The sequence below is a fragment of the Hyperolius riggenbachi genome, chromosome 12, assembly GCF_040937935.1.
Source record: "Hyperolius riggenbachi isolate aHypRig1 chromosome 12, aHypRig1.pri, whole genome shotgun sequence".
Lineage (NCBI taxonomy): Eukaryota > Metazoa > Chordata > Amphibia > Anura > Hyperoliidae > Hyperolius > Hyperolius riggenbachi.
The window spans coordinates 74,013,455-74,030,547 of NC_090657.1; the positions used below are offsets into that span (position 1 = coordinate 74,013,455).

The 17,093-nt window shown below is 50.3% G+C and overlaps 1 long non-coding RNA gene across 2 annotated transcripts in view; it reads right to left on the reverse strand.

The window, feature by feature from the left end:
* Window positions 1-499: 499 nt before the first annotated feature.
* Window positions 500-17,093, reverse strand: part of LOC137541248 (uncharacterized) — a 213,602-nt gene continuing 197,008 nt past the window's right edge. For both annotated transcript variants that reach the window (XR_011025110.1, XR_011025111.1), the window contains exon 4: window positions 500-570. This is a non-coding gene — a long non-coding RNA (uncharacterized lncRNA). The remainder of the gene's footprint in view (window positions 571-17,093) is intronic.

The window sequence follows — 17,093 nt, forward strand, 5'->3', positions numbered from 1 at the left end:
TTGGGCTACAGCTGCCCAAGACCCTGGCCTCTGTGGCCTTTCCAGAAATCCAGCCCTGTTGGAAACACTCTTACTCTCACACCTGGAGGCCTCTGAAATACTCCCCTTTACAGTACAGTGTTCTGGTGTGGAATAAATGTATTTTGGCCTTTGGCCCTGATCCAGAAGGATCTAACTGGAGAACAACCCAAAAAGCGGATTTGCTAGTCTTCCTAAAAAAGTCTTAGAAAAACATGCAAATCAGTTACCAAAAATCCAAAAAGCAACAAAAAAAAAAACCCTTAGATACGTGCCTAAGAACAGGGAAGGCTCCAGATCCCATAGAGCCTTCCTGATGCTCTCTCCATCCCATGGTTCCACCGCTGTCCCCCCATTTTAAGTTATTTGAGCTTTTGGGGACACCTTGTACAGGCTTCAGAAGTAGTTGCAGCCCGAGTGCTTCTGAAGACATGCTGTGCATGTACGACCCCTGACTCGTACCTGTGCAGTAAGGATCCGCTCATATTCAGAAGTCCTCGGGCCATTTCATCCACTGTATTTCTTCTACTGGAATTGTTGGTGATATTTTTTCTGGATAGAGGATTACAACGGACACCAGCAGAGATCAGAACAGAAGGAGACGAACACAATTGATCTTACATCAGAAGGATTTGGGAAACTCTAGGCAACAAAGTCCAGTTGAAGGAAAGATTTAAAGAAGAACTTAAAGTGGACCCAAACCAAAAAATGTTTTTATTAAAAATATTTAGTTGCACCACTCTAACACATACAAAGATAAATAAAAACTCCTTCAAACCTATGAGCATTTCAGTGCATGCTTGTCACCCTTCTCTTTTCAGAACTAGGGTTATACAGGTGGCAGCCATTAGCAATTCCTCCATTGCCGGACACCACCTACTCCACCAGTTTGCCGGATTTTTCCCGGCAATTTAAAAGGAAGGGAGGGGTTCCTCCAATAAATGTAAAATATTGTATATTTGTCATCATGCAGCTGAAAAATTGCTATTTATTATTATAATTTACAAAATAGATTTTATTTCTGAAATCTTGTATTTTTAATTTGGGCCCACTTTAAGTGAAAAGGGGGAAAAAGAAATCAATACATTGCAAATAGAAGAGAAATCAAGGAATGATTGATATTCGTTATGTAATTTGCTCATGTTGTTTGACAGACAGCACCAACTGCCATAATCTACAACCACACCCCTAAAAATGCGATGGGCTAAAAGTTTTTTTTTTTTTTTTTATAGCTATACATATGCATGCAGGGAGATACTGGTTGCTTGGCAGTTGGAAACAGCTGTTATTTCCCACAATGCAACAAGGCTCACAGATAGAAAACTGTCAGGACCTAGGTCCTGACATCACACTGTGGGAGGGGTTTCACCACAATATCAGCCACACAGACCCCACTAATGATCTATTCGTGAAAAGGTAAACATTTCTCATGGAAAATGGTGTATTGGCTATTGATTGGGATGAAGTTCAATCCTTGGTTACAGTTCCTCTTCAAGTTATATTCCGTAAAATTTCTCTTTAATCATAACTTTATCTTTTTTCCTCCTTGGTTCCTGAAGTGGAAGGTTGATACACACCATGCCTGCTTATTATAATCTGATTTACATAGTAGTAATACCTTCACCTCACTTTATGCCTGTGACTGTTTACAGTGCTCCACATGCTATGACTATTACTGTATTATGTGCCAGAGGCTGTTGGAAAGACCTTATGAGGGAAAACCCCTTAGTGACCTTATTGATAAGAACTGTGACCTTTTCATTGCATAATATATTTCACTATTACTCATATGGGCAGATTCCGGTTCCACCCTGTGTCTCTCCCTCCTGAATAACACAACTAGGGTAAAATTCAGTGGAAAATACTCACTGTATATTTGTGGCCCAAAATCACTACTATCCAACCCTAAAGAGGGGTCTAACTTAATAAAGTATGTTTTCGTTAAAGTGTACCTGAGACCAAAACCGTCTCAGGTACCATACTTACCCCGGGCTTCCTTAAGCCCCTTGTGGCCACTTGGCCCCTCTACAGCTCCTGCCTTCTGCTGCACGGGGCAATAGCCTTGCCAAATCATGTTTTATCGAGTATGTGCGGGCTGGCTGCAAGCATGACCCCATCGCTGGGAGCATACTGCACCTGCTGGAGCATGACTGGGGCAAGTACGCAGCCGGGCCTTAAACGCGCTACAAAGCGCAACTCCAGGCTATCGGTAGTGGCGTAGCTAAGGAGCAATGGGCCCCAGTGCAAGTTTTACATTGTGGCTCCCCAAGCACTCTATACACAACAATTGATAGGGCGCACCAAAACCTGCCAAGGACAACCACAGTGTCAGAGGTGCAAGAAGGAGATGGGGACAGTGTGCTAATAATTACTATTACTATTCAAGGCTTCTATAGAAGTGATTATTACAAGCACAGGACCAATAGAGAGCTAATACTGTGGTTGAGGGAGGGCCCCTCTGGCCCAAGGGCACCGATGCGGTTGAAACCTCTGCACCCCCTATTGCTACGCCACTGTTAGTACAAAACACCTATTGGGCTATTGTAATATACTACTTTTTGGACCACCAACTAACAGACAGGCTCCCCTCCAATCTGCACTAAACATGACTGAAATCGAAAACGTCAGCGATTTTCAATTTTGTGAGCACATTTTTTTCCCCTGCCAGCGCTTGGGGGGAGCTGCGTTTTTTATCTGCTTTTGCAGAGCGATTTGTTTTTTCACTTCCTGACGTTAGTCAGGAAGTGAACTCTTTGAACCGGAAAAGAATAAATACAATGGGCTTGATTCACAAAAGCGTGATAACTCACTTATCACGCCTAAAAACTCAGTTATCACGCCTAGAAGCTTTTTCACATGCAAACTAGGGTGCTAAGTAATTTGCACCCTAGTTTGCATGTGCAAACTAGACTGCAAATTACGTAGCACCCTAGTTTGCATGTGCAAAGCTTTTACAGTCTTTCCCCGAATATAAGACACTGTCTTATATTCTTTTTGGGGAGGAAATGTGTGCTAGGGCTTATTTTCGGGGGTGGGAGGGGCTAGACGCTATGTGTATGGGGAGGCTCTTACTGCAACTCCCTTGTGGCTGCATCCCCTGCCATTCCAAGTACCGGTAATTACTCCGGTGGCGGCGGCGGCATAGTAATCAATCTGTGAGGGCGCCCTTTGACCCTCACGCAGTAGGCTAGTTCAGCTCTGCGCTGGCGCTCTCTTCCTGTCATCGTGTGCGCCCGGATGATGCGTCCCAGGCACACATTGATGAAAGGAGCACCAGCGCAAAGCCCGCCTGGCGTACTGCGTGAGGGTCAAAGGGCGCCCAGATTTATTACTATGCCGCCGCCGCCACCAGAGGAATTACTTGGAATGGAGGGGGACGCAGCCACAAGGGAGGTGCGGTAAGAGACCACACACCTCCCCACACACAAAGCGTCCCCCCAGCTAGGTCTTAATTTCGGAGTAGGTGTTATATTTCAAGCATGCTTGAAATATAAGGGAGGCCTTACTTTCGGGGTAGGTCTTACTTTAGAGGAAACACAGTAGGCATGATAACTCAGTTATCACCCTTTTGTGAATCAAGCCCAGTATTTATTCTTAAAAGCGCCTGGGAAATCGCTAAGCAAAGCACTTTTTCAATGCGTTGTGTGATTCCCCTATACCTTCCATTTGAGACAAAACGCCTCAAAAAATGGTACAGGCAGCGCTTCGCTGAGCGGATCGGAAATGAGCCGCTCAGATGTGAACACTCTCATAGAGAGTCATTGCACAAGCACTTTTAATGGGATTTTCAAAATCGCTAGCGCTTGAAAAAAACGCAAAACGCCCTAGATGTGATCAAGCCCTTAACCCTAACCTACCAAGCTCTCTACAATCTCTCTCCCCTCTACATCTCCTCACTAGTTTCAGGATACCAACCCAATCATAATCTCAGATCTGCACATGACCTATTGTTCTCCTCTAGAATCACCACCTGCACGTCCATCACTCTCCAACCTTTGAAATCTTTAAACACTCCAGCTATTTCATACTAGCAATAACTTCTTGGGGCATCCGCTGTGTAGATACATGAAGTCAGTGCATAATTATTGGTTTATTAGCATGATCATCACCTGATCATTGCTGATAGTGCCGGCTTTGGCTACTTATGGCCACCCAGCACATACCTTACTGGAATCTTTAAAACACTGTATTGTTTGCTATCAAATGGCGATCACCTGCCATCTATAGGTCGCTTGGAAGTGAAAGCAAATAAACGAGCGTTTGCCTTAGGTCTTGCCATGTTTTCATTTCACACCGGTAATCGCCGATAGAATCAATACAGTGCTGCACGTTAAGCATGAAGACGCCCTCGCGTCGTATCAGCTTGTGTTTGTTGAATGACATCATTCTGATTACCGCACTGCTCACTCGCAGGTAAACAGCTGAAGTGGGTCAGAAGCTATTAGTGCTACACATAGACAAAACTTATAGTCAATACAAGAGACTGCCTCTTCCGCACCTATTCTCCAGGCTCTCTAATGCAGATGTGAATATTTATTTCTGATGTCAGTGACTCAGTCACAGGGTACAAGTTACTTACAGACAGCAGATGTTTGAAAGAAAGGAATAAATAAATAAAATAAATTCCAGTATTTGTATAGTGCTTTTCTCCTGTCGGACTCAAAGCGCTTGCGAGGCAGCCACTGGAGCGCACTCAGTAGAACGGTGCAGTGTTAGGGTGTCTCACCCAAGAACTCCTTAGGGCCCATTTCCACTATCGTGAATTCGCATAGCAATACAAGTGAATGGGACTGTTTCCACTTGTCAGGATTCCTTTGCGTTTTTCTGTGCAGAAAAAATTCGCATGGCAGAGCCATCAGAATTCGCATAGTGCATACCTCTATGCGAATCGCATACAATGTATTTAATAGGAAATTCGCATAAGGTTTGGGTATGCAAATTTTCATGCAAATTCGCATAGAAACAATGGAAAAGCACACCAGCACTGCCATGGTTAAATTCGCATACATCGTCATCCATGCGAATTCGCATGGAAATTCACATGAAAATTCGCATAGACCCGCATGCGAAATTCGCATCCGTATGCGAATTTTTACCACGGCAATTCGCACCGCACAAGTGGAAATGCAGCCTTACTGAATAGGTGCAACTTACTGAACAGGAAGAGCCGAGATTTGAACCCAGGTCTCGTGTCAGAGGTAAAGTCCTTGACCATTACACTTTCTAGCCAAAGGAAGGATCTGAGACTAATTGATTACAGGTTTGTTATCACTATCTGCCGCGCGTGGCAGCACTTCCTGTTCTGCGAGGACACAGATGAATCCCAGAAGCTGTGCCATGCACAGCTATGGTATTAGAAATATCATCCAATATCAATGGAATAGAAATATCATCATTGAGCTGTAATTTGGGTGCTCCCAGTGCCCAATTAATAACGGGCACTGCATCGGCTATTTATTGGGCAATCAAATCACAGCTCATTGCCAATATTCCTATAGGTGCCTATGGCGGCGCCCAAGTTTTCAGCATTAGCGGGCACCCAAATTGCCTGCTTCACCCCTCTCCTTCCCACTCTAACCTTGGGAGAAAAAACAAATATGGAAACAGTGGCGGACACAGGCAGCAGTGGGCCCCTGTGCAAAATATCAATTGTGGGCCCCCCCGACCTGCGGCGCGCAAAGCGCGCCGCGGCAAAAAATGGGTGCGGCTATAACCTGCGGCGCTTCGCGCGCCGTGGCAAAAAATGGGCGTGGATAGAACCTGCAAAAAATGCAAAAAATGGGTGCGGCTATAACCTGCGGCGCTTCGCGCGCCGCGGCAAAAAATGGGCGTGGCAATGACCGGATAAGGGCGGAGCTAACTGTAATTTAAAGTGATCCCGGGGTGAGAGTGATATGGAGGCTGCCATATTTATTTCCTTTTAAACAATACTAGTTGCCTGGCGGCCCTGCTGATCTATTTGGCTGCAGTAATAAACTGAATTACACCAGCAACAAGCATGCAGCTTAATCTTCTCAGTTCTGACAATATTGTCAGAAACCCCTGACCTGCTGCATGCTTGTTCAGGGTCTATGGTTGAAAGAATAAGAGGCAGAGGACCAGAACGGCAACCAGGCAACTGGTATTGCTTAAAAGGAGAGAAATATGGCAGCCTCAATATTATTCTCACCTCAGGTTCCCTTGAAAAGTGCAACGCAAAGACAGTGGGCCCAAGTTTTGGTGACCCTTTCCCCAGAAAATTCACATAATTGTGCAGGTTTTCTCAAGAAAATATACATAATGTGAGCAGATTTGCCCAGAAAATACATTCAATCATGTCGGCAGATTTGCCCAGAAAATACATGCAATCATGTCGGCAGATATGCCCAGAAAATACGTGCAATGATGTCGGCAGATATGCCCAGAAAATACGTGCAATGATGTCGGCAGATATGCCCAGAAAATACGTGCAATGATGTCGGCAGATATGCCCAGAAAATACCTGCAATCATGTCGGCAGATATGCCCAGAAAATACCTGCAATCATGTCGGCAGATATGCCCAGAAAATACCTGCAATCATGTCGGCAGATATGCCCAGAAAATACCTGCAATCATGTCGGCAGATATGCCCAGAAAACACATGCAATCATGTAGCAAATTTGCCCAGAACATACATGCAATCATGTGGCAGACCTGCCCAGAACATACACGCAATCATGTGGCAGACCTGCCCAGAACATACACCTGCTAAAATAAATAATAAAAAAAAACATTTACTCACCTGCAGCAGCAGACCTCCTGTCCCAGCCTCCATCCGGCGCGCAGCTCCCATGGGTGGATAGGTAGCCTGGTGGGTAGGTAGGTAGGCAGCCGGGTGGGTAGGTAGGTAGCCCTTAGCCGGGTGGGTAAGTAGCCTGGTGGGTGGCTGGGTAGCCGGGTGGGTAGCCTGGTGGGTGGCTGGGTAGGCGGGTGGGTAGGTAGCCTGGTGGGTGGGTAGGTGGGTGGTTAGGTAGCTGGGTGGGTAGGTAGCCTGGTGGGTCTTTAGGTAGGTAGCCTGGTGAGTAGGTAGGTAGGTAGCCTGGTGGGTAGGTAGCCGGGTGGGTGTGTAGGTAGCCGGGTGGGTGGTTAGGTAGCCGGGTAGGTAGCCGGGTGGGTGGTTAGGTATCCGGGTGGGTAGGTAGCCGGGTAGGTAGACGGGTGGGTGTGTAGGTATCCGGGTGGGTAGGTAGCCGGGTAGGTAGGTAACCGGCAGGGTGGTTAGGTAGCCGGGTGGGTAGCTAGGTAGCCGGGTGGGTAGCTAGGTAGCCGGGTGGGTAGCTAGGTAGCCGGGTGGGTGGTTAGGTAGCCGGGTGGGTGGGTAGGTAGCCGGGTGGGTGGGTAGGTAGCCGGGTGGGTAGGTAGCCGGGTGGGTGGGTAGGTAGCCGGGTAGGTAGCCGGGTGGGTGTGTAGGTATCCGGGTGGGTAGGTAGCCGGGTAGGTAGGTAACCGGCAGGGTGGTTAGGTAGCCGGGTGGGTAGCTAGGTAGCCGGGTGGGTAGCTAGGTAGCCGGGTGGGTAGCTAGGTAGCCGGGTGGGTGGTTAGGTAGCCGGGTGGGTGGGTAGCCGGGTGGGTGGGTAGGTAGCCGGGTGGGTAGGTAGCCGGGTGGGTAGGTAGCCGGGTGGGTGGGTAGGTAGCCGGGTAGGTAGCCGGCAGGGTGGTTAGGTAGCCGGGTGGGTAGCTAGGTAGCCGGGTGGGTAGGTAGCCGGGTGGGTGGGTAGGTAGCCGGTTGGGTGGGTAGGTAGCCGGGTGGGTGGGTAGGTAGCCGGGTGGGTGGGTAGGTAGCCGGGTGGGTAGGTAGCCGGCAGGGTGGTTAGGTAGCCGGGTGGGTAGCTAGGTAGCCGGGTGGGTAGGTAGCCGGGTGGGTGGGTAGGTAGCCGGGTAGGTAGCCGGCAGGGTGGTTAGGTAGCCGGGTGGGTAGCTAGGTAGCCGGGTGGGTAGGTAGCCGGGTGGGTAGGTAGGTAGCCGGCAGGGTGGTTAGGTAGCCGGGTGGGTAGCTAGGTAGCCAGGTGGGTAGCTAGCCGGGTGGGTAGGTAGCCGGGTAGGTAGCCGGCAGGGTGGTTAGGTAGCCGGGTGGGTAGCTAGGTAGCCGGGTGGGTAGGTAGCCGGGTGGGTGGGTAGGTAGCCGGCAGGGTGGTTAGGTAGCCGGGTGGGTGGTTAGGTAGTGGGGTAGGTAGCCGGGTGGGTGGTTAGGTAGCCGGGTGGGTAGCTAGGTAGCCGGGTGGGTGGGTAGGTGGGTGGGTAGGTAGCCGGCAGGGTGGTTAGGTAGCCGGGTGGGTGGGTAGGTAGCCGGCAGGGTGGTTAGGTAGCCGGGTAGGTAGCCGGGTGGGTGGTTAGGTAGCGGGGTAGGTAGCCGGGTGGGTAGCTATCCGGGTGGGGGGCCCGACTCCTATCCTCACTCACCTCGGGGCCCCCCTCCCGGTATGCGCGGCGGCCGGCGGGAGAGCAGAAAATACAGGAAGTCTCCGGCCAGGGCTGCAGCAGACGCTAGAGGCAGCTGCTGCTTAGTTTCCGATATGTCTCCAAGTTGGAGACCAAGCGGCAGCTGCCGCCCTCTAGCGTCTGCTGCAGCCCCGGCCGGAGACTTCCTGTATTTTCCGCTCTCCCGCCGCATGAGGGGGGGGGGGGGGCCCGAGGTGAGGGGGGATGGGGGGCCCGAGGTGAGGGGGGAGGACAGGAGTCGGGGCCCCCCAGGTTAAAAAAAAATTAAAAAAAATAAAAAAAAATTAAAAAAAACCTGCAATACTTAATGGGCCCCTGAAGCAGCGGAACTTCAGGGGCCCTCGTGCGGCGGCATGGCCTGCACGGCCGTATGTCCGCCACTGTATGGAAATATTTGAAGGACCACTGTTGTGAAAATCTTTACTTTTTAAAATATATGTAAACACATACAGATCAGAAGCAAGTTTCTTCCAGAGTAAGACGAGCCATACATTACTTTTCTCCTATGTTGCTGTCACTTACAGTAAGTACAGTCAGGGCATAGGCTGGAGAGGCTCCAGCCCAGTGGCGGACATACGGCCGTGCAGGCCGTGCCGCCGCACGAGGGCCCCTGAAGTTCCGCTGCTTCAGGGGCCCATTAAGTATTGCAGATTTTTTTTTTTTTTTTTTTTTTTTTTTAACCTGGGGGGCCCCGACTCCTGTCCTCCCCCCTCACCTCGGGCCCCCCATCCCCCCTCACCTCGGGCCCCCCCCCCCTCATGCGGCGGGAGAGCGGAAAATACAGGAAGTCTCCGGCCGGGGCTGCAGCAGACGCTAGAGGGCGGCAGCTGCCGCTTGGTCTCCAACTTGGAGACATATCAGAAACTAAGCAGCAGCTGCCTCTAGCGTCTGCTGCAGCCCTGGCCGGAGACTTCCTGTATTTTCTGCTCTCCCGCCGGCCGCCGCGCATACCGGGAGGGGGGCCCCGAGGTGAGTGAGGATAGGAGTCGGGCCCCCCACCCGGATAGCTACCCACCCGGCTACCTACCCCGCTACCTAACCACCCACCCGGCTACCTACCCGGCTACCTAACCACCCTGCCGGCTACCTACCCACCCACCCGGCTACCTAACCACCCTGCCGGCTACCTACCCACCCACCTACCCACCCACCCGGCTACCTAGCTACCCACCCGGCTACCTAACCACCCACCCGGCTACCTACCCCACTACCTAACCACCCACCCAGCTACCTAACCACCCTGCCGGCTACCTACCCACCTACCCACCCGGCTACCTAGCTACCCACCCGGCTACCTAACCACCCTGCTGGCTACCTACCCGGCTACCTACCCACCCACCCGGCTAGCTACCCACCTGGCTACCTAGCTACCCACCCGGCTACCTAACCACCCTGCCGGCTACCTACCTACCCACCCGGCTACCTACCCACCCGGCTACCTAGCTACCCACCCGGCTACCTAACCACCCTGCCGGCTACCTACCCGGCTACCTACCCACCCACCCGGCTACCTACCCACCCGGCTACCTAGCTACCCACCCGGCTACCTAACCACCCTGCCGGCTACCTACCCACCCAGCTACCTACCCACCCACCCGGCTACCTACCCACCCAACCGGCTACCTACCCACCCACCCGGCTACCTACCCACCCACCCGGCTACCTACCCACCCGGCTACCTAGCTACCCACCCGGCTACCTAACCACCCTGCCGGCTACCTACCCGGCTACCTACCCACCCACCCGGCTACCTACCCACCCGGCTACCTACCCACCCACCCGGCTACCTACACACCCACCCGGCTACCTACCCACCCACCCGGCTACCTAACCACCCACCCGGCTACCTAGCTACCCACCCGGCTACCTAGCTACCCACCCGGCTACCTAGCTACCCACCCGGCTACCTAACCACCCTGCCGGTTACCTACCTACCCGGCTACCTACCCACCCGGATACCTACACACCCACCCGGCTACCTACCCGGCTACCTACCCACCCACCCGGCTACCTACCCACCCGGCTACCTACCCACCCACCCGGCTACCTACACACCCACCCGGCTACCTACCCACCCACCCGGCTACCTAACCACCCACCCGGCTACCTAGCTACCCACCCGGCTACCTAGCTACCCACCCGGCTACCTAGCTACCCACCCGGCTACCTAACCACCCTGCCGGTTACCTACCTACCCGGCTACCTACCCACCCGGATACCTACACACCCACCCGGCTACCTACCCGGCTACCTACCCACCCGGATACCTAACCACCCACCCGGCTACCTACCCGGCTACCTAACCACCCACCCGGCTACCTACACACCCACCCGGCTACCTACCCACCAGGCTACCTACCTACCTACTCACCAGGCTACCTACCTAAAGACCCACCAGGCTACCTACCCACCCAGCTACCTAACCACCCACCTACCCACCCACCAGGCTACCTACCCACCCGCCTACCCAGCCACCCACCAGGCTACCCACCCGGCTACCCAGCCACCCACCAGGCTACTTACCCACCCGGCTAAGGGCTACCTACCTACCCACCCGGCTGCCTACCTACCTACCCACCAGGCTACCTATCCACCCATGGGAGCTGCGCGCCGGATGGAGGCTGGGACAGGAGGTCTGCTGCTGCAGGTGAGTAAATGGTTTTTATTATTATTAATTGTAGAAGGTGTATGTTCTGGGCAGGTCTGCCACATGATTGCGTGTATGTTCTAGGCAGGTCTGCCACATGATTGCATGTATGTTCTGGGCAAATTTGCTACATGATTGCATGTGTTTTCTGGGCAAATCTGCCGACATGATTGCACGTATTTTCTGGGCATATCTGCCGACATGATTGCAGGTATTTTCTGGGCATATCTGCCGACATGATTGCAGGTATTTTCTGGGCATATCTGCCGACATGATTGCAGGTATTTTCTGGGCATATCTGCCGACATCATTGCACGTATTTTCTGGGCATATCTGCCGACATCATTGCACGTATTTTCTGGGCATATCTGCCGACATCATTGCACGTATTTTCTGGGCATATCTGCCGACATCATTGCACGTATTTTCTGGGCATATCTGCCGACATCATTGCACGTATTTTCTGGGCATATCTGCCGACATCATTGCACGTATTTTCTGGGCATATCTGCCGACATCATTGCACGTATTTTCTGGGCATATCTGCCGACATCATTGCACGTATTTTCTGGGCATATCTGCCGACATCATTGCACGTATTTTCTGGGCATATCTGCCGACATCATTGCACGTATTTTCTGGGCATATCTGCCGACATGATTGCACGTATTTTCTGGGCCAATCTGCCGACATGATTGAATGTATTTTCTGGGCAAATCTGCTCACATTATGTGTATTTTCTTGAGAAAACCTGCACAATTATGTGAATTTTCTGGGGAAAGGGTCACCAAAACTTGGGCCCACTGTCTTTGCGTTGCACTTTTCAAGGGAACCTGAGGTGAGAATAATATTGAGGCTGCCATATTTCTCTCCTTTTAAGCAATACCAGTTGCCTGGTTGCCGTTCTGGTCCTCTGCCTCTTATTCTTTCAACCATAGACCCTAAACAAGCATGCAGCAGGTCAGGGGTTTCTGACAATATTGTCAGAACTGAGAAGATTAAGCTGCATGCTTGTTGCTGGTGTAATTCAGTTTATTACTGCAGCCAAATAGATCAGCAGGGCCGCCAGGCAACTAGTATTGTTTAAAAGGAAATAAATATGGCAGCCTCCATATCACTCTCACCCCGGGATCACTTTAAATTACAGTTAGCTCCGCCCTTATCCGGTCATTGCCACGCCCATTTTTTGCCGCGGCGCGAAGCGCCGCAGGTTCTATCCACGCCCATTTTTTGCCACGGCGCGCGAAGCGCCGCAGGTTATAGCCGCACCCATTTTTGTCTAGGGGGGCCCACAATTGATATTTTGCACAGGGGCCCACTGCTGCCTGTGTCCGCCACTGCTCCAGCCTCAGGGCGCAGTGTAGGAGGGGGCGCACAATTCATTCAGCTGTCATTCCTAATTGTGTATGAAGCAGAAAAATAAGAAAAGGGGATACATGGCAGTGACTGCAAGCCAGATAACTAGATATTAAGGTGTTGGGACCCTGTGGCCCTCTTAGTTTAATCAGTGTGTGATGGCTGGGGTGGGAGGGATGGAGGAGCGCATTTTGGTGTCTTAGCCTTGGGTGCTGGAGGACCTTGTCCTGGCTCTGAGTACAGTAGTGGAAATCTGACATTACCGATAGGTTTTGGGCTAGTCCATCTCTCCATAGGGGATTTTCAGCATGGCCTTCATTCTTTATAAAGACACTCCTTGAAAAAGATTTATAAAAAGGTGCTGGCCAGCCTGCCTGCTCGCTGCTCACTTTCTTGGCAGCTGGACAGAGCAACTGCCATTCACTAAGTGCTTTTGAAAATAAAGAAAACCCATGAGGAGATTAGCTAGTTCAAGACCTGTCGGTTCTGTCAGTTTTCTACTAACTGTAAGTGACAGCAACATAGGAGAAAAGTAATTTATACTTCATTTTACTCTGGAAGAAACGTACTTCTTATCTGTATGTGTTTACATCGATTTAAAATTTTAAGATTTACACGATCCTTTAAGTAATTGCTATAATATTTCCAAATCGGATGGCAAATTTTCCCCAAATTGCCTTAAATACAATTGCTCTGGGATTGCGGCAAAAATGGTGCAGGCAGCAGCTGTGGAATCACCCTCCCAGGGTTCTACTGCTGCAATGCTTTTCTGACCGCAGCCGATCGCAAAGTGCCGGACTCCCAGCAGAGGCGTAACTAGAAGTCCCCAGGCCCTCCTGCAAAACTTTGAGCGCCCCCCCACCCTGGGGCCCGCTCATGGCCGTTTTAGAGGGGCAGGAGGGGTCGCAGCATAGGGGGAGAGCTTGGTAGCACGTCGGTGGGGAGGGGGGACGGTCCCTCCCTCACCTCGGGCTCTCCCCTCTGCGCTCCCCTCCTGCATCTATTTAAGTGTTAGCAGCGGTGGCGGCAGCAGCTATAATTACCTCCATTTACCACCGGAGGTCATACAAAAGCATATTATCAAAAAAGATACATAGAAAAGTAGTTTCCTTCACATGCATAAAAGACCAAAGACCGTCACTCCTTTATATTACTTATTTCAACAACTAAGGAGAGCTCCCGGGCTCCAAGTCCCTCCTCCCCCCTCCCAACCACCACACGCTTGGCCCCTCTCCCCTGTGCCCGGGGCCCCAAACCGATACATAATCAACTCCTCTCTGTAAAGATGGGGGGATGTGGGAGGAGCCCACCCAGTACTTCTGGCAAGAGAAAGGAAAAGGAAAAATAGAGAAAAAGAGAAAGAAAGAGTCTGAGGTGTGAAAGAAGACCCGACCCCCAGCAGCAGACAAGAAGAAAGAGTTTTTTCCCGCTCCTCTGCCTAAATTCCTGTAAACAGGTGCCACCGTCCGCCATTAGTCCCGTCGCCCAGGAGCCCTATTCCCCGTCCAGGCCCAGAAGACTATATATCTCCTCCATTTCTCTTATTTTAAGATCCTGATATTCCGCTGATCCCTTAAACTCAGTCCATTTATCCCATCTCCACACCTCTTTCCCATATATTATACAGGAGAGCTCCTCCATTTTCTGTGTGTGATCTATCTCACTCAACCACTCCCGAACTGTAGGGCACGTCTGTGCCTTCCATTTACGGCCGATTACGATCCTTGCCGCGTTTATCATATGCATACCTAGGGAGCCCCTATATTGTTTTAGATCTATATCGTTGAGATGGAGGAGATATACCGCGGCTTCTTCCGACACCGGGATCTCAGCTACCTTCCAGATTAGGTGTTTAACTACTCTCCAGAAGGGGTGGAGTTTTCTACAACTCCATAATAAATGGAACAGATCTCCCTCTTCCACCCCGCATCTCCAACAGTGGGGATCAGCACCACATATCTTACCAAGTTTCGCTGGAGTGTAGTACCAACGTGTCATGATCTTATACCCTGACTCTTGTATTCTAGTTGACATAGAGGCCCCATATGACATTCTAATTATCCTATTCCAGTGGGCTGCCGAAACCGTTTTACCTAGATCTCGCTCCCATTTATCCCTATACCTCTGGGTCTCGTCTATTCCTTCGCCCAAGTATGTATATATACGTGTCAAGGTACCTTTGGAATGTCCTTTTTCAATACACAATTTTTCGAATTGAGTTAGACTCCTTGAAAGTTGTTCCTTATTGCCCAACGCGAGGAGGAAATGTCTAAACTGGTTCAGACTCCAATAATCTGCCCTCTCAATGTGTAGAGTTTGTGCTACTTCCCCTTCGCTTTTCCACTGATTATTTGTAATCAACGTATTAATCTGCAATCTTTCCCCTCCTCTCCACTGTTTGTAACTTCCCCTTTGCATCCCCGGTTCAAATTTCTGATTACCCAAGATTGGCATCAACGGGGAAGGGCGAGGAGATATCTTTTTATCTAACTTTTTAAAAACTTTAAGGGTATGTTCTATTAATGTCCCCGCTAATGGATGGCATTTTGGAATGTAAGGGAGCCATGGGGAAGTTTCTATAGACTCCTCCATAAATTCCTGTTCCAGGGAGACCCATTGCTTAGAGTCTTTGTTCTTATTCCAATCAATGATTCTGGTGAGAACCGCCGCTTTATAATACCTATGAGGATCCGGGACTGCCAACCCACCCTTACTTTTTGGTTGGGTTAGAAGAGAACGCTTTATTCTTGCCTTTTTTGCCTGCCACACAAAATTCATAAACATTTTATTCACCTCTTCTAGAAAACCCCCGGGGAGGGGGGCAGGGAGAGCCTGGAAAAGATACAACAGCCTTGGCATAACGTTCATCTTTAATGTATTTATCCTCCCAAACCAGGACAACCTCAACTTGCCCCACTTCTCCAGGTCCTTCCTTAAGATACCAAGAAGCGAATTATAGTTCAGTTTTACTGTTTCCGGCAAACTAGAAGCCAATTTTATACCCAAATAATTCAGGGAGCTTTCCGTCCATTTAAACGGGAAATTTTCCATTAGTCCCACCCTCTCAATATTTTTAGCCCCCAGTGCGAGAGCTTCGCACTTATCCCAGTTTATTTTCAGATTGGAAACTATTCCATACTCATCAAAGGCCTTAAAAAGGTTGGGCATGGACAGCCTGGGCTTTGTTATATAGAACAGAAGGTCGTCCGCGTAAGCGGCGACCTTATGCTCCGTCTTTCCTATTTTCACCCCTGAGATGTCTATGTTTTTTCTGATCGTTCTTAAGAATGGTTCCAGGGTGAGGGCAAAAATCAGGGGAGACAGGGGACAGCCCTGTCGGGTACCGTTTTTTATTTCAATGGAGGAGGAGAGTTTCCCATTCACCTTGATCCTAGCCGAAAGATCTCTGTACATAGCCATTATCCATGATCGCATGTTTTCCCCCAGGCCTATATGCCTTAGAACTACTTCAATGAATCCCCACCTGACCCTGTCGAAGGCTTTTTCAGCGTCTGTGGAAAGTAAAACAACAGGGCCAGGTGAAGACTCTGCCCACTGGGTTATATCTACTGTACGAATCGTATTGTCCCGTGCCTCTCTCCCCTGTACAAACCCCACCTGATCAAAATGCACTAGGTCGCCTAGGCACCCCGACATTCTATTTGCCAGTATCTTCGCGAATACCTTTAGATCTATATTGATCAAGGATATAGGTCTGTATCCCGAGCAGGAGGCAGGGTCCTTCCCCTCCTTCAGGATCACAGAGATATGCGAGACCAATGTATCCCGCCCCAGGCTCCTCCGATCGCTCCCCTCCGCACAAAGGGCGTTCAACGCCCTTACCCAATGGGGGGCCAGAATATCTTTATATCTTCTATAGTATTCCAGAGAGAAACCATCCGGCCCCGGTGCCTTCCCCCCCGCCATCTTCCCCACAGCCCCCAGGAGCTCCTCTGTCGTGATCAGTTCCTCCATACTACTTATGTCTAATGGGTCCAATTTATCCAAACCCGAGGCTGCTACATACTCCTCCATTCTCTCCCTGCCCCCTCGAGGGTCCTCCTCTATTTTATACAGCTTCTCATAAAAAGTACCAAACATACGAGTAAGAGACTCATCCCTATAATGTTTTTGACCCTGGGAGTCGCACAAAAACTGGACATAATTGGATCTCTGTTGTTGTTTTAACGTCCTTGCCAAGAGTCTGCCCCCCTTGTTCCCAAATTCGTAAAAATTCCTCTTGCATCTAGATGCTGCGTATTTGGCCCTTGAAAAAAGGATCTCATTGAGCCTTTCTCTCCTCAGGGAGAGCTCCTCCAGCTTATCCTTGGCCAGTGTTTTTTTATGTAGAGCCTCCAATCTTTCAATATCCGCCAAGCAAGTTCTGATCTCTCTGTCTCGTTCTTTTTTCAATCTACTACCCTCTCTTATCAGTATACCCCTTATTACCACTTTATGTGCCTCCCAGAGTACTACTGGGGACACCCCCTCTCCAGCTTTCTCCTTGAAGTAATTCTCTAGTTCCTTCGCTATTCTACCTGCTATCTCCTCGTTTTTAAGCAGGGAATCATTCAGCCTCCAGTTCCAGGGGCCACAGCCCGCTGTCCTATATC